At 37.6% G+C, this 15921-nt stretch overlaps 1 protein-coding gene across 1 annotated transcript in view; it reads right to left on the reverse strand.

The window, feature by feature from the left end:
* Positions 1-13362, reverse strand: part of CDK17 (cyclin dependent kinase 17) — a 98935-nt gene extending 85573 nt beyond the window's left edge. Inside the window, exon 1 of the mRNA XM_027107248.1 lies at positions 12789-13362. The gene's annotated coding sequence lies outside the window, so the exon portion shown is untranslated. The remainder of the gene's footprint in view (positions 1-12788) is intronic.
* Positions 13363-15921: the final 2559 nt, after the last annotated feature.

A 15921-nucleotide genomic window follows, 5' to 3' on the forward strand; every position in this document is an offset into this window, starting at 1 on the left:
ACACACACACACACACACACACACACACACACACACACACACACACACACACACACACACACACTATAGCCATTAAGCACTATTAAGGCCCAAGTAGATTTCTTCTTACTATGCTTCCTCCTAAGGCAAAGTCACCTAGGCACACAAGTTCAATCTAAAGAGTAACTCCCAAATTTCCAGTCTGATACTTTACTCTTTTTTCTGAGCTGCAGAAACATATATCCAACTACCTACTAGGCTTCATTCCTCAGGCGAAAAAATTTCAATGTCAAACCCCTCACCAACAGAATGTATTGTCTTTGTAGACGGGCCTGAGAATTAGACTTTTTATAAATACATTTTCAAACTTATTGTGGTTCTGAATGGGCACTGAGAACTAAAACCATCTGCACCCAGAGTTTACAGTCTACATTAGCATCACTATTCAGCTGTCTTCAACAACAAGACTTCACTATTCCAGGAAACTCTTGCCCAGGCAGATAAGAATTGCAAATAACTTCATTGTTCATTCCAGGAACTTCCCCAAAACCCCATATAAACCAACATCAGACTATTCAACTTTTCAATAAATAGCAGCAAATGATTGTTCACTTTCCAAAACTCTGAAAAAATCTCACCTTAAAACCCTTGTTTTGCTACGTCTATCAATCCTAAACTATTACATGATCCCTACTAATTCTAATCAAGCTCCTGCACTGAAATACCTGCATTAAAGATTCCAAATCCTCAGTAAATATCCCAACTTCACTCTCCCTCCTAACTTTGCTCTTCTTTTCACCCATACACGTACCCCTCCTCTTCCCCCAGCAGATCCTACCAACTCAGGAAAGGTGGTGTTCTCCTTTACTACAATAAGCAATAAACTCACCATGTTATTTTGGGTAGTATTTTCTAGGAGCCAACATTCCACAGCAGTATCAGATAGTTTCTCAAATGTCTTAAGATTCAGTTCAGCAATAATAGTTCATCACAAGTAGTGCGAGGAAACTATGAAACCTTTATAAAATGTTATAAGAAATCAGCACCCTACGTTAGGCAACATCTGCTGACACTATTGCTTCCAGCTTCTTAATGAGTTAAAACAGCTAACTGGCCTAATTAAATTTCTAAATAATACCAAATAAAGAGATTACTAATATCAAAGGGGCCATAAAACCAGTGAGGAGTTCTAAGGAAGATGGAAGATAAATCACGGAGGGGTTTAATAATCTAAACCGTAATCTTAGGAGAAACAGGATGGGGAAAAAACTAAATTAATATATGAATAATCCACAATGCTAATGATCTAGAAGAAAAAATACTGCTAAATATACTACAGTATAACAGTGAAAACAAACTTTAAAGGAGTCTTCATTACTTTAAAATTATTTTTAAACTATGATTTGGAATTAAGATACAATGAAATGCTTAATACATTTTCTAGAAAGTTAAAACTTCATATCCACCAAAAGTAAATGTATAAACATTTCTTCTACTATAAATCATTTAAGGTACGTATAAGACCACAGGCATGCTTACACAGGAGTAATTTGAAAGAAAAGGTTAAGCATTTAAAATGCCTCAATGATTGGGAGGAACTGAAGAATTCAAATTTTAAGATGTAAGTGTAAAAAAGGAAACCACAAGTACTGGAAGAAAATTTGGATGAATTCCTTTATAATCTTGGAGTGGGGAAGACTTTTCCAACTATATTTCAAAATCCAGAAACATTAAAAAATTACCATATAAAAAAGGAAAAAACTTGTGTGAAAAAATATCAAAGAATCTAAACATATATTTGCAACCCATATCACAAATAAAGGGCTCATCTCCCTATAGAGAAATCCTGAAATCAAGAAAAAAAAGGCCAGCAACCAAATAGAAAAATAAAGAACATGAGAGTTCACAGAAAGGGAAAATAAGTAAAATGCCCATTAAACATATAAAAAAAAATACTCAATGTCATTCATAATGAGAGAAACACAATAGTCTGAGTTACACCAGTTCTCATCTATGAAACCGACAAAATTCCAGAAGTTTGACAACACATTCAGCTGGTGAGGCTATAAGAAAACAAGCCTCTCATACATTCAGGTAGTAGTAAAAAAAGGTAATTTGGCTATAACAGAATTACAGAAGCACCTATCTTTTTTTTTAAATAAATGTTTTATTTTATAATAGTTTTAGATTTACAGAAAAATTTCAAAGACAGTACAGTTTCCCTACACCACACACCTAGTTTCTGCTATTAAGATCTTTTATTAGTATGGTACATTTGTCACAATTATTGACCGAAAACTGATATATTTAACTAAAGTCATTCCTTTAGATTTCATTAGTTTTTATCTAATGTCCTTTTTCTGTTCCAGGATCCCATGGAGTATACCACATTACAGTATAATCATCTTCTTAGGCTCCTTTTGGCTGTGAGTTTCTCAGACTTTCCCTGTTTTAGATGACCTTGACAGTTTTGAAGAGTACTGTTCAGCTGTTTTGTAGAATATCCCTCAACTGAGATTTGTCTGATGTTTTTTTCATGATTAGACTGGGGTTATAATTTTGGGGGAGGAAGACCATAGAGGTGAAGTGCAATTCTCATCACATCATACTATTGACATAATTTATGATCGCTGAAGTTAACTTTCTCAGTCTGTTGGGCCTGCTATAACAAAATACCTTAGACTAGGTGGCTTAAAAACAACAGAAATTTATTTCTCACAGTTCTGTAGGCTGGGAAGTCCAAGATTAAGGCCACTGCAGATTCAGTACTTGGTGAGAGCCCACTTTCTAGTTCACAGACTGCCTTCTCACTGTGTCCTCACACAGCAGAAGGGGAAAGGGATCTCTCTTAGGTCTATTCATGAGGGCTCCACCTTCATGGCATAAGCATCTCCCAAAGGTCCCACCTCCAAATACCACTACACTGGGGATTAGGTTTCAACATATGAATTTTAGGGAAATCCTTGTTCTTGGAATCTAAATCACGCATTTGCTTATGCAAATGTTGTATGTATATGTTGTTCATTTGGCAAAGTAATAGCAAAAGAATAGGTAACAACCCAAAGATCCACACAGGACTGAGTGATCATATATCCAACAAAAGTACTACAACTATTAAAAATAAAGGAAGATCTTTAGATATGGAAAAACCTCCAAAATAAAATACATTTACGTACATTTGCAAAAAGACACACTGGAAATTTAGATTATAGTCTATTTTCTACATTATTTTATGTTCTTATATTTGAAAGGTAATTTTTAAAACATAATAATTGAGATTATAAAGACAGAAAACAGTAAGACACTGATAAGAAACTAAAATAATTAAACAAGAAGGGCATTAGACTGAGGTGGCAGTAAACAAACCAAAACCTAAGCTACACTCAATACACTTGAATCTGAAGAAATGATACTTAAGAACCAGCAATCACAACCAACCAACTAGGCTTTCCTAAATAAGGTAACCACTTAAGCTATAGCCAATCAAATAACTTCCTTGCTTCGCTTCCACGCCTTCTCTATGAAAACCTCCACCCTAGCTCCTGTTGGTGGAGCACTCCTAACCACCTTTGGCTTGGCTCTGCCTGATTCAAATCAATGTACGCTCAAATAAAGTTGAAAATTTTAATGTGCCTCAGTTTACCTTTTAACAAAACAAACTAAAAAAGCAAGACAAAAACATTCATTAAAGGGAAAAGTAAATAAGTGGAACAGAAGACTTTTATACATCAACTTAAGAAAACTTCCCCCCAAACATGATTAAACTAGCAAATCCAAAATAGAATAATAGAAAGGGAGAAAAATTAGGATGGAATGATGAAAGTTTTAATCATTTTGCCTTTACTTTAAATTTAAATCCTAGAACAATGACTCTAAAACTCAAGAATTACTTGGAATGTTTTAAAAAAAACCCAAACCCAGAGTATCCAATTCAGTTGCTCTGGGACAGAGCTTGAGATTTTACACACACACACACACACACACACACACACTCACACAGGCTTCTAGCTTTTCTTTTTTCTTTTTTTTTTTTTAAATCAACAAGAGTGCTTCTGAAGCTCAGGTTAAGGCCACTGACCTATAAGAACATAACATAATAAACAAAAACATAATAATAAACAGTAAACATCTAAGCAGATTTTATGACAAAGGGAAAAAACAAACCAGTTTCTTCTCTTGATGGATAAGTTGTATTACCTGTTATTCTATTTTGACTTCAGAAAAGCTGAGTCACATACAAAAGTCATTAAGAAGGAAAGCAAATATTGCCTAAACTGTTAAGATGTCAAAGAAATGGTATAGCACAAGCCTGAAGAAGGGAAACAGAGCAAATGGTTACACGAAAAATTTGGCCCTAAGGAAAAGCTTATCAATGTGTTCATCAGGAAGATTACAACAGTTTTATCCCTAATGATCATTAGATAAGAAACAACAATGAATATCCTAAATTATTTAGTCCACTAGTCTATACTATTCCCTTCCTGCCAATATACCTACAGGGTACAACATACACCCATTAGTAACACTAACTCACTAACACACTGATTCTCAAATTTGGTGGGAGAGGCATATTAGAAAATCCAGGAGGTATGTACGGTTTAAAAAGCCAGAGATTATTTTGATTCAATTGTCCTTGTGAACCACTTATTTAGACATTCATCAACCTGAAGGAATGGATCTGCAAAACAATTCTAGTACCATAACCAAGTTTTCCCCGCTATAATACAGAGTGATAAAAATAATTGCTAACTGTGAGTGCTCACTAGGTGCAAGGTACTTTGCAAAGTGCTTTATACATATCATTTAATTTCTACAGCCCTATGAAGTAGGTTCTGTCATTCCCAATTTTATAGAAGAAACTGACCCTTAAGAGTTTAAGTAACTAGCTCAAGATCACATAGTTATCAGTTATTACTTGGGGAAGCATTATTATCTGATTTCTCAAATAAATCTGATTTCTCCAATGAATCTAGTTTTTAATCACACACTTACTATATCAGAGATATAATTTAAAACTCAATTTTACTGATAAAAACCTAAATAAAATGTCTTTAATTTTAAAAGTAGACCATAAAGCAGTTTTTATTTAATTACAGTAATTCCAGTGAAAACATATCTCCTGGTCAACTGTATACATAACTATCAGGGTAACAGGAATGACATTAAATGCAGTTCTGGAATGCAATTCTGTATTTTATTTTAATGAATTTAAGTCTAGTACTATACAGTTAAACAGCTGGATTTCATTAAGGATGAAATTTTATCCAAATCTCACTCTTGATATTGACCAATGTTTTTAGACCTTTAGAAATAGATATTTTATTTACATATATTGTAATTTTAGATTCTAATTTGTCTAAAAGATAACAATCTTTGAAGATTACAGCCCTTTTCTCTCCATTTTCACTAACAAGTTAGTACAGCTCACGAGTAGTTAAAAAGGCCCAGTGATACCAAATTATTGCCCCTCCAAATTGGCCTACCAACTGCATCCAAATTACTCTCATACAAACACAGCCTACATGGCCTACATGTAGCACCAACACTCAAAACTTTTAATGGCTTTTTATTTTCTACTGTATCAAAATTAATTCTTGACCCTTTCTAGGTCATAACTAATCTGACCCTAATTTACTAATTCAGTGTTGTTTCTCCTAATTCCATCACTTCACTCACTCAATTAAACAATACATAATATGGGGGAAATACCAAAATTTAAAAAGCATGGCCCCTCTGTAGCACAAAGCCAGACAAAAGGGTAGATGATTTGTAAATAATTAATTACAATACAATATTAAGTACTATAGTAGACATAAATGCTATAGCAGAATCACCATAACTCTGCCAGAATGGATCAAAGAAGACTTCAGAGGAAGTGACATTTGTCCTCAAAAATGAGAATTTCTCTCCAACTGTCACAGCACTGTAATATCAACACACCAGTTTCCTCATCTTTGATTCTAGCACTGACCACAGTGATGGTATAGAGGAGGCATGCACTTCAGACATGGATGCACAGATGGATGGACGGATGGATGGAAGGAAAAAAGAACAGAGGGATAAAAAGACAGACACAAACCATCAACAGATGAATGAATAAAGAAGATGTGGTATATATGTACAATGGAATATTACTCAACCATAAAGAAAGAATGAAATATTGCCATTTGCGGCAACATGGATGGACCTAGAGATTACCACACTGAGTGAAGTCAGTCAGAGAAAAGACCAATATTCTTTTGTAGCACTTATGTGTGGAATCTAAAAAATAATACAAATCAATTTATTTATAAAACAGAAGCAGATTCAGACATAAAAAACAAACTTATGGTTACCAAAGAGGAAAGGGGGGGGGTAGATAAATTAGGAGTATGGGATTAACAGATACACACTACTATATATAAAAGAGATAAACAACAAGGATTTACTGTATAGCACAGGGAACTACATTCAATATCTTGTAATAACCTATAATGGAAAAGAATCTTAAAAAGTATATATATAATTGAATCACTTCACTGTACACCTGAAACTAACACAATATTGTAAATCAGCTATACTTTTTAAAAAAAGACATATATAAAGTAAGAATGAATAACTGTTAGATTAAAATAGGGTAAAACTGGAAGTAGTAATTCAGATGAGGCATTCCAAAATCCTGACATGTGAAAGTGGCAACAGAAAAAGATAAATCTAAAAGATGTTTAGGAAATAAAATTAACAAGATTGGGTGTGACTGACTGGACTAGAGGGAGAAGAGCATGACAGAAAAACATAAGAAGCTGCCAAAGGTTTTGGCTTAAGTGACTAGGCTGATGGTGGCGCATTCACTGTGGCTGGGAATAGAGGTAGGGGGGTAATAAAAGAGTTCAGCTCTGGTAAGGGAGTGCCAAGAGGCAATAATATCTGGGAGACAGCTAGAAAAGAACTAAGAAAAAGAGGTCTGGATTAGAAATAAAGATATGAAGATCATCAGCATATAGGTGATAAGAACAAAGCACTAAATACAGATGAGAATGCCCAGGGATCACGTAAAACATGAGAAGAGGGGCCAAGGACAGAACATTCCAGACAACCAATGTTGCCATTATTTCTACCCATTAAAGTATATTTTTATAACGTACAATGACTAACACAATGCTGAGGACATGACAAATGCTTTAAAGGTACTTACTGATTACATCTCTGAATTAACTGAAAAATGCATATTTATTAAGTATAATAAAGCCATAGATAAAAAATCATTTCTTAAAAATAATTCAGTAAGATGGGCTCAAGGGACTAACGTCTGCTTAAGGAATCCAAAACTTACTTCAAAAATCAACAAAAAGAAAAAAAAAAATCAACAAAAAGCTTCCTTCTCACCAGAAACAGCAATACAAATCAGTAATTAAAATATTAAAACCTGGAAGTATATACTTCAAAAGTTTATTTTATAAAATACTTAAAAATATGTATTAATTAATTTAAAGGATAATGCCTCTAAATTTGGAGTAAGAGCTTCAGTGTTGTTACCTGATAATTTTTCACAAGTATTAATACCAATTTTAACCAACTTTTGTTTATATCATTTAACATTAACACACACTAGTAACAAATATTAACCATCAACTGTAAAAATAGCAGGATTAAATATATGATAAGACCAAAGTGAGTTAGTAATGAATATAGTGAAAGAAAAATTATTCTTGGGTCCTTTTCCCATTGTTTACAAATATGCATACAAAATTTAGAGTATTCTTGAAAGTATTTACACTAACAAGAATGTGCTATTAGGGCTTCCCTGGTGGCACAGTAGTTGGGAATCCGCCTGCCAATGCAAGGGACACGAGTTCCAGCCCAGGTCCGGGAGGATCCCACATGCCGCGGAGTGATTAGGCCCGTGCGCCACAAATGCTGGGCCTGTGCTCTAGAGCCAGCGAGCCACAACTACTGAGCCCGTGCTCCACAAGAGAGGCCACCGCAATGAGAGGCCAGTGCACTGTGGCGAGGGGTGGCCCCCGCTCGCTGAAACTAGAGAAAGCCCGTGCTCAGCGAGGACCCAACGCAGGACCCAACGCAGTCAAAAATAAAACAAAATAAAATAAATTTATTTTTTTAAATGTGCTATTAAAAAGAGATTTTGTTAACCTTTTAAACTCTTACCACAAACGAAAGAAAGCAAACCTTCTTTCATTGTTTTTCACTTTAATGGACTACTCTTAGGTCAAGTCAATAACATGTTCTGTTTTTTAAATCTGAATAAGAGATAATAACAATACTAATATGCAATTTATATAAGAACCAGTTTTTAATATAAAAAATGACAAAAATGTACAATTTGGTCTGGTATTTCCATTTTTCAGTGATACATAGCCACATATGAAGTGTACAACTTCAAAGATCAAAATTACACTTTAGTTAATTAAAATATGCAATACCAAACCAAAAACCAGTAAGTACTTATACCTGTATAAATATAGACATAGATTTTATCTACCTTAAGGCAAATTTTTCCCCAACACTGAAGCAATCTACACAGTATGTATCTGGCGCTATCTTCCCTTTTATGACACATGCTCAAATAATGTGAACTAATTTTAACACATTAAAAAAATCAAAATAAAGGCAATTTTCGCTTACCCCGATATGTCATGGATTTATAAATCTACCTCCTTAAATACAGTATTCAATATCATATGTTACTGCAGAATGTCATGGATTTATAAATCTACTCCTTAAATACCATGTTCAATATTATATGTTACTGCAGAACATACGTTATTTATAGTAGGCACCCCACCTGTTAGATTTACGCATAGACGTCTACTGATTTTCCAAGCTGGCCAAAAGAGAGAGGAAAACAGGCTAGGAAAGGTAAGCGACACTCAAATACATTCAATACATTTTTCTGGTCCTTGGCAATTCCTGTTTTCAGGTCAAATATTTTGCAGATATCAAAGTAGCTGACAACGGGAAGGGACAGTTAGGGAGTCTAGGATTGACATGTACACACTGCTATATTTAAAAAGGATAACCAAGAAAGACCTACTGTATAGCACAGGGAACTCTGCTTAATATTATGTGGCAGCCAGGATGGGAGCGGAGTCTGGGGGAGAATGGATACATGTATATATATGGCTGAGTCCCTTTGCTGTGCACCTGAAACTATCACAACATTGTTAATTGGCTATACTCCAATACAAAATAAAAAGTTGAAAAAAAAAAAAAAGCCTGGGAGCAAAATAATGACAAAGAATTCACTGGTGACAGTAAGACTTTTTGGCTCATAGACATTTTTTTAAAAAGTCAGTCTAATAGGTCCTCTCATCACCAGTCAAAGAAATTGCCAACACTGTAGGCTGAACACAAGTTATACCAGGTTTTCTATTGTAGGCAGTTTTTTACCTGACAAATACTATATGAAGTACATATAAAAATGCCATAAACCTACTGTTTATCTTCATCATTTCAAATGCAAAATCCCACAGTTTACAAAATGCATTTAAAATAATTTTTCTATTTAAAAGTTTAAGCAAAAATTACACATTCAAAATTCAAAGAACTCAAAACTATTTTTCCTTCACATGTATGAAAGGGGGCAACTTTTGAAATAGATAAAATACTCTATTTAACATATGTCTCTTTTCTACAATACAGCAATACATTCATTGTAATTACACATCATGGAAGTATAAAATCTATATAAATGAATGCCATGACATGATGTTATTATTTTTATTAAGACTAGAGAACAGTAATAAAGATTCAAAATGTAATGCCCTATATTCAGTATTATTAGACAATAACAAAGAAAATACCACCGCAAAAATTTTGTGTTCACAGAAAATTTTTTTATATTAAGGATCATCATTTTCACTTTTGAATATCCATCTCAGAAGCCACTATAGTTCCATTGTTCACAATAAAATATTTGCAGTTTTTTAGTTAGTACTATTTCACCAATAAAGGAAAAGGAGAAAAACATTACTGAAAATAAGGGAAAAAACAAAAGCCTTGATAGAGTAAATTATTTTATATGCCATCTCTTTCCACCATAATTGTAGGACTAAACAAGTAACTGAAAACTAAATATATCAACATTTATATACTTTAAAATCTTATTCAACACAGCTATTTTGTACTACAGAAAAGATAAAATTTAATTTTTCTATTTTAGTAAAACCAATGACTTATTAGAACAAGATTGCTGGTGTACAAAGCTACCACACTGGATCGCTACCATACATTGAATTAATTAATTAATTAGAATTAATTATTCTAATTTCATCTTTCCTTACTATGTATCTCTTTTTTCCTTCAGGTAACCAGAGTACATTTCACAAGCTGCACTATTTCAAATACCTCACACTAAAAGTGACTTTAATGGGCCTGAATCCGAGGATGAGAATAAATTACACATTTTATAAAAGCTTCTTTAAGTAACAGGCAAATTAGGATATTAACAAGACTTTAATTCTTTTTTTTCTTTTAAACAAGACTTTAATTCTTCACACACTCTTTTTACTGATTGTAAAAGTAATGTGAAAATTTGAAAAATAAAGAAATGTATTTTTATTCATCCATAAGTCTCACCACCCAGAAATCTTTGTTAACTTTTTGGTAGATTTCCTTCTAGTGAGAATAAAACTTGAGCTATCTAATTAGACACTAATTAATATGTAGTGGGAAAAAAATCAGCGTATCCTCAATATGACCTTTCGATAAATAAATAAAACATCGATTATTTATGGTATGACCTGTTAATTTCACAAAGAATTGAGGGAGTCCCTCAATTCAGAGACTGGTCCCTAAACTGAAATCCCTTTCACAATTTTTATAGTGTCAACATTTTAATGGCAATAAGCAGCAAGACATGACTGTTCTTACAATGACATCAACAGTAATGTCCCAAACATCAAACAGGCTTTACTTTTCTTTCCATTCATATTCCAATATGTTATTTTCGCTGTTAAAAAATCAATAATAAATTATATTTGCACAGTAATTTTAAAACAGCTTAAATTCAATGACTAAGTTATTTTCTTTGAAGCCCAGCACTCAAACTTTTAGTGCTCCTGACCTATGAGATAACTTACCAAATAGGTTATCACTTTTAATTCCAACAATCTCGCTCATAAAAAAAAAAAAGAATATTCCTTAAATATAGCCACATTTTTTTCTTTTGTTCCAACCCGTTGTTTATGGAAGTATGCAGGTGCTAGGATTACAAAGACTGAAATGACTTCATCAACAAAGCAACATCTCAACATTAAATAAACCAACTACTTAATCTCATAAAAGAACTGAACAAAATCAATATTAATGCTAGCAAATTTTTTTCTTAAAATGTGGCTGAACCTTATTTCTACCTTCAAGGAAGGCTTTCCTTTACTCAAGGCATCAAAGATCTTAAATCCCATTCATTTTCTTCTGTCCAATAGTCAAAAAAATAAGTCTAAAATACAGTAACTCAGATTTGTTACTCTATACGCAAGCGCCTTTTAAAAGAAATCCTTCAACAAAGCCTCGAGAAAGAATCAGCAAAGTTGGAGGAAAGAATTGTCTAAGTCAAGCATTTCCTGATAAGTGACAGGAGGTCTAGCGGCTGCCAGGGATACACTTTGCTGACCCTAGGAATAGTCAAAACTCAAAACAAAATTTGCCACTTTTTTATCTAAAAAGTTAGTTTGGTTAATAAGAGCTGATAATCCATGACCAACGACGTGTCTCTGGTGGACACATTAATATAAAGAAGGAGCGCCAGGGATTTCAGCTAAGTGCTTTTGCCATTTTTGCAGAAGAAAAGCTAATTGTTAATGGCCATGTGACATTATAAGATCCCAGAAAGGAAAGGGTGGGAGGAAGAGAGAGGAGTTCAAGGCAGTTCAGGGTCAGAACAAGCTCAGACATCCTGTCATTAGCAAACGTTCCCCAAGCTGAAGGCAAAATACTGCTTACCCAAAAAGGAGCGGTGAGAGGTACGGGGAGAACGAGGGGAAAACCACAGGAGAGTCAGTATGGCAGGGAGGGGGTGATGGGAGGGAGCGAATCTGGAGCTATCCAGCTGAATTGCGGAGCAAAACCATCGGGCACAAAAACGCTGAGAAAAGCCACTGTGACGGAGACGACAATACTTGGCAGCCCCCCCCCCGCCCCATGTGCCCCTCCCCATCGGTTCTTTGGGTTTCCCACATTCCCTCCACCTCTGCTCTGACCCACACTCAGGGGTGTGACTCGCCAGCGGGAGGCTGCCCTGATCTTTGTCTCGGCCGGCTCCTCACGCGAGGGCCCCTCCTCCTCCCGCTCCCCACCCACGCACACCCCCGGCGTCTCCAAGGAGCTGGAAACGCGGTGGCCACCGCCGCTTCCTCTCCCACCTCTCGCGGACCTGCGCCCCTTCCTTCCCCTCGGAGTTGCGCAGCCCGCCCTCGCAGCTCCACCCCCGCCGAGGGGACCTTTGTGTCTCGGGGGACTTTCTGCCTCCTCCCCTCCTCGGCCTCGCGGGGAGACCGGCCTCCCCCGGAGACCAAAGCGGCAGCAAGCGCGGAGGCGGCGGCGGCTGGAGGCACCTCTCGCGAAGGAGCCCAAGCGTCAGACACTCACACCCCACCCCACGCCCGGAAATGCCCGGGCGACCGGGGTCCGAAGTGGACCCGAGGGGCGACAAACACAAGCAAGCCCCTGCGCCGCGCCGTCCTCCTCAACCTCCCGGCCGGGCCTGAGCCGTCCGCCCCGGCCCCCAGTCCCAAGCACCCTCCGGCCGCTCTCAGCCCAGGGTCGGCGGGGCAGCAGGGAAAGCCCCGAGCGGCCGCCAGCCGCCAACTCACCAGCAAGTGCGGAGACCGCGTCCCGAGAGCTGGCGAGGCGAGGCACACAAGGAAAGCGGCTCCTCCGACGCCCGCGGCGACCGGATGCAGGTCCGGGTCCCAGCGACTGGCAGACCCGAGGCGCCTCCGAGGCGCAGGCCTCCGCCGCCGCAGCAGCCTTCCAGCTCACGCCGAGGGTCCGAGCCTCCGGGAAGGGCCGCCGGTCCCTCACGCGTTGTCAAGCCCCCCGGACAACATGGCTCCCGGGCTGCCGAGCCGCGCAGGCGGCCCACTAATCCCCTTGGAGGAGCCGCAGCGGGAGTGAGGCGCCGACGCCCGGTTGCGGCGGCCCGGCCGGACACGGGCTCCTTCTTCTCTGGGACCGGGCCGTGCGAAGCTGAGGAGACGCTCGCTGCGTATGCGTCGCTTTTTCACTCGGCGGCTGCGGACTGACGCCTCCGCCTGTTCCCCCGGGGAGAGCGAGCGAGAGAGAAAAAACACTTTTATTGAAATGATCCAACCAGCGGCGGCGGAGAAAGGCGACCGGCTGCGGCAGCTTCCCCCACCCCCTCTTGAGCAGCTCGCCGCAGGCAGCGCGACCCCTGCCGGCGGCGGCGACGGGGGCGGGGAAGGGGCGGGGCCTAGAGGGCGGGGCGGGGTATCCCCGGGAAACCCCCACCCCGAGATGTAGGGCCTTAGTCTCCCGTGCCCGGCTTCTGGAGTGGCTGGAGGGCGGTGGGAGAGGTGAAGAGACCCCCGCAAGGGTGAGAAGGTTAGGCAGTGCCTGTCTACGGCGACTGGGGAAGAAATTATCTGAATAGTTCAGCCCCTTCATCTTCCACCCCCCGACAAAACAAAAACTGTTGCTTAAATTATCCAAGTAATTATGTAATTTAGATACCATTGCCGCAGCTCTCTACTGGTTCTCTAGAAAGTTGATGTCAAAGGGCCCACACCTGAGCTTGATTGCTGCAAGTTTTCTCCTTTATTGTGGGTGGCTGGGTGGGTACCAGGGCAGTATTCACTCACACAGGCAGCATTTATTCATTTAAACTACAAACTTCTTTATATTATGTTCTTGACAATATACTAAGTCCTCAGAGGACGGAGAGTCTCCCTGGGATGAAAAATACTCCATAAGCAATTGTAATAAAAATCTGAGCTTTATGTGAAGGGAAATAGAAGGTGCTATGAGATCAGAAAGGAACTTCTGTTGCAGAGTTGGTTAGGTTTTGTTTTCTTGGAGGAGGGGGCCCGCCCGAGAGGTTGGCCCAGTTTCTGTCAATGTTTTTACTTTCTTCTATCCCAGAGGCTAAAGGCTAGTTCAGGAATGAACAGTGGAGTGAAAGTGAAGACAAACTGAAGTAATACTGACCCACTTTTTTCCACTAAAAAGGATAGAAGCATAAAGTAAACACAAACATAAACCCCTAGAGGGAGATAATGCGAGGACCAGAAAAAAAGAGAATGGAGACCGGATGAAGACAACCTAAACAAGAAAAAAAAAAAAAAATTAAAACCACGTAAAAGGCCTGGTGAAGTGAGATATATTGTTCCATTGTAATACCTGGAAATAGACAATAAATTTTTTATGTAATTTCAAATCACATTATGTCCTAAGGACTTCTGACAATTATCTTCTTGGATTCCTGGGTGAATCCTTTCCTCCTATAAATAATACCTGATGACTTCTCTTATTTTCTTGCACAAAATTGAATGTATCTACTGTAATATTCAACAATCATACAATCAATCAGACTTCTCCCATACCTCTAAAATTACCAGAATCCATAAGTTAGGAATATTTATGCTCTACACATATGTAACACTTGCTTATCATACAAGAACACAAATATATAACAAGCTCTCCTTTAAAATAAAAAACAAAAAACACTGTAATTGATGCTTTTTAGATTTGTCCAATTCAAAGCACTTTGTAATATGGCAAGAAGTAGCATCATTCAGAGATCTTTTAAAGTTGGAAGGACAGAAAAGTGGATATTTTTATAAGAGCTACTTATATGCCAAGTATTTTTCACATACTTGTCTTATTTTAAAAGATAATTGTATGTCGTTTTTTGGACCCTTAGTAAATGTTAAAAATCATAATACAAGTGAGTTTACAAAATAGCATCCTGAGTTTCACATTAATAATTCCCCCTTCTATCATTATATTGGAAATACTCCATTGGAAATCAAAAGATTGTTCTAATTGCCTCATCTAAAGCTGCTAAAGAGCACCTTTTCCTCTTCCTACATCTTTTATTACAATAATAAAGACTTCATAATTAGAACTTAGATGATGATTGTATCGATCTATTCATTCTTTCCATCAAAAAAATATTTACTGAGTGCTCCTGATGTGCCAAGCATCATTCTAGGCACTGAAGATACAGAATTGGACAAGACTGACAAGGTATAGCACTCCTGGAACTGTTTGCTAGTGGTAGAAACAAGCAATAAGCATGTAACTCACTTAAGGAATTCATAAGATAACTCATAATCATGAGAAATCTAATGAAGAAAATGAAACAGTAATGGAAAAGAAATTGAGGGGAGGGACAGGATAGGTGGTGAGGTCAGGAAAGGCTTGATTATCAGCAGAGGCTGAAAGGGTTCTTTCTTTGTATCAACTTGGTAAATGATTCAATCAAGAAAAGATCACATGAAAAAAGAAATTGTGGTATTTACATACCACAATTATTATTTTAATGGCTGAATATTATTCAGCCATTAAAAAAGAAGGAAATGATGCTACCACATGGATGTATCAGGAGAACGTTACACTAAGTGAAATTAGCCAATCACAGAAGGACAAATATTCATGATTCCATTTATATGAAGTATGACAAATAGTCAAATTCAGAAGCAGAAAGTAGAAGGAGGATTGCCAGAGGCTAGAGGGTGGGGGAAATGGGGAGTTGCTCTTCAATGGGTATAAGGTTTCAATTATACAAGATGAAAAAGTTCTAGAGATCTGCTGTACAACATTGTGCCTATAGTTAACGATACTATACTGAAACCTGAAGAATTTAAGAGGGTAGATCTCTTTTTATCTGTTCTTATTGCAAAAAAGAAAAGTCACATTCAGTCAAAATAATGGGTGAGTGCATTTATGTAATTCCTTTTTAAAATTGATTTAAAATTCACACAT

Source organism: Aethalodelphis obliquidens, unplaced genomic scaffold (genome assembly GCF_003676395.1).
Source record: "Aethalodelphis obliquidens isolate GAN/ISIS:26980383/991018 unplaced genomic scaffold, ASM367639v1 scaffold8, whole genome shotgun sequence".
NCBI lineage: Eukaryota > Metazoa > Chordata > Mammalia > Artiodactyla > Delphinidae > Aethalodelphis > Aethalodelphis obliquidens.